We start from the raw sequence: 2,724 nt of genomic DNA on the forward strand, positions 1-2,724 counted from the left end.
TCCGCCAGGCCGCAGGCTCGGCCGCAGGTCCGGTAAAGTATTACCCACTTGGTACACCGCCACTACAAATAGAGAGAAACATGCGTGGCCGAGGTCGAGTGACACCAACACCAAAGCAAACAAGTCGTTGCGGGCGACGTCGCGGGGGAGGGCAGAGCAGGCTCGAGGCTGCTGGGCTGAGGGCAGGGCACATAGCCGGGCTGGCCGCCGCCCTCCTAGACTCGTTAAGTCGCCGCACCATTCGTATCGTAATTCATCGGCAGTGATATGTAAGTCAGAAGTCCTCTCTACAGCATTGGGGAGGAGGCTAACTGCTGCTTGTCATAACGCAGATTAGCAGCAGTAGCGTGCTGTATTTGCCAAACGGACCAATCGCGAGAGTGTGTCGGAGGCCGGAGGCCCTGAGCGCAGAGGCCATACGGGTCTCAGATGGGAAAAGAGAGATGATTTTTGCTTTCGATGCAAAAACTCTCTGTAAGGTTTGAGGTTTTTCAATGTATAGTCTTGCAAGTGTCCAGTTCGGTAGAAGTGCACCTGGACGTTAAAATCCTCAGGTTATTACTTCTCACTCCCTTAGCACACTGTGTGGGTGTGGGTAATGTTCAACATAGAGGAGTTTGTTGAACATTCGGAATTGCACAACTGCGGAGGTGAACACTCCTCCGTAGTGCACAGCTACAAAGTTGAACACTCGCAACGCGACTCGCAAGTTTTGAACACGTTTGGAATAGGCCGTAGCGCCGGCCCAATAATAGTGGGGCGGACTTCTGCGGGTGACACATAATCTGATAGATAAATCCTAGATATGACCCCGACGCAGCAGCGCCTGGGTAGCGCCACTACTACCTCTCTACCCCCGCCCCTTGTACGTGAACACAACCACAAGAGCGTGCGCACACACATACACTGAAATGTGAATGTGTACACAGAACACACAAACTCGGCAACTAATGTGGGGGCGTGTCACGGTCCGGTTCAAGGCGCCCGGCGCGTAGGCAACCCATCGCACAAAGGTTTTCGGCAGTGCCGAGGGATGGCGTTGTCTGTGCGTCGAGTGCACTCCGGCTTGTCCCCTTCCCTCTCCCCTTCCACTTTTGACGTTCAGCTGGTCAGCTGGCCGGCTCGGTGTGCCAGAGCTTGGCGCGACACCGACCCGGGCGTGCGAAAGACCAAGTCCCGCCTAACATCCTCATTTTCCCGGTGAGCTCTCCGTCCACGCTTTGAGTGGTTTGCATCTAAAGTCATTCTCAGTTAGTGATTGCCTGTTTCAACTCTTTTAGGGTCGTCATTCTCCATGACTGGACTACTATGAAGTTCTGTATTTTCGTTTCGCTATGCCTCAAGTTTTGACGTCTTCAAGGTCACTGACTTTCTGAGTTTGGTGTGGAATGCCTCGTGGTACTGTTTTGTATGTACGTTTTAGTCTCCCGCGGTGGAGCGTGTGCTTTTTGGCCATGTGGCCGGTATCATGATGAGGTTATTGTCTACTTTTGTGCCAAGTGCTACTGTGTCAGTCATTGAATGCAATAAACTGTGATATTTATGTACCTATGGTTTTGGTTTTGAAAGGAATGATATTCCTTGGCGCCCTAAAGAAATTCAATGCTAGGACCACGCCCCTCTATCCGGCACTGCTGAGCTAGCATCCAGTTTTTGTTTTTAAAGAGTAACTTTGCACGTTACAGGCGCACACGACCGACTTTTCACCATCTCGAGAGAGAGTACACCGCAAGGCTGAGGTGTACTGCAGGTGTCTAGGTCGTACACCTGGCATCTTCGACGCCCACCCAGTTGCTTGGCACCCCAGATTTTAAAGCGCAGACGTCCTCCTTGGAGGAGCGGAGGAGCGTGCATCAAGGCTAGCAGGCGCCTGCAGGGTAGGCCACCCGAGCGCAGGTGTGCACGACAGCCTAGGCGTGGCCTACCCCGCAGGCTGAACGTAGTGGAGGTCCATCCTCCGGGCCGTGTCCGTCCTGGGTCGTCAAGTTAAGCACCCGATTGGCACCGAACTTTGAACACGAGGATTTTTAGGTGATTCTCGAGCCATTTCCGGTGTCCGTTTGCCCCCCTAGGGTCGTCCTGGGGAGGTCGTCATCGGGGACCTCCAGACGCACGGCCCGCCCCTAATTAGAGAAGGGCGAGGGGGTGGCGGTGGGTGGCGGCCGCCTCTCCCACCTGCCCCTCCCCCCTCCCGCCTCCGGGCCGCTCCGGGCTCCGGCCAATGGGCGGCGCGCGCGGGCCCCCCGAGCCCCATTGGCGGCGGGCCCTCTCTCTCCGTCCGGCCCTCTCACCGCCTCTCACTCTGTCTCTCTCTCCCTCCCTCCCGCTCGCTCGCTCGCTCCCCCACTCCCGCTCTCACCTCCCGAGATACACACAGCATCTGCCGCACAGAGGTGAGCTCGCGACGGCCACCCGCCCTCCTAGCGAGCGCAACTCCACCGAGAGACAGGATCGCCCGAACGATATTTGAGCGAACATTGACTGTGAAAAATTGCAGTACCGAGTACGGGAAATTTTTTCATGGAAGATGTACAACAATTTTAAATTATAAATTGACAAGCACTGCTTATCAACTTGGAATCAAATGACATTTAAGAGTGGGAGGTGGATCATGTGCGACACCTTTTGTAATTGGTGAATTATTACAAAATATTTTCGTACATGTACGAATATATTTTTTTTACAGTTTTCTCTACTTATACGCCTTAAGACACCGAAGAAACC

At 54.1% G+C, this 2,724-nt stretch overlaps 1 protein-coding gene and 1 long non-coding RNA gene across 2 annotated transcripts in view; one reads left to right on the plus strand and one right to left on the minus strand.

Annotated features, from left to right (window-relative positions):
- LOC127749282 (uncharacterized) overlaps nt 1-2,724 on the minus strand; it is a 91,138-nt gene that overhangs the window by 43,356 nt on the left and 45,058 nt on the right. The window lies entirely within an intron of this gene.
- LOC113217500 (uncharacterized) lies at nt 979-1,547 on the plus strand. The gene is made up of 2 exons (XR_003304072.1): nt 979-1,200; nt 1,281-1,547. It is a non-coding gene; the product is annotated as an uncharacterized LOC113217500 (long non-coding RNA).

The sequence above is a fragment of the Frankliniella occidentalis genome, unplaced genomic scaffold, assembly GCF_000697945.3.
Source record: "Frankliniella occidentalis isolate FOCC.00 unplaced genomic scaffold, Focc_3.1 Scaffold42, whole genome shotgun sequence".
NCBI classification, from domain to species: domain Eukaryota; kingdom Metazoa; phylum Arthropoda; class Insecta; order Thysanoptera; family Thripidae; genus Frankliniella; species Frankliniella occidentalis.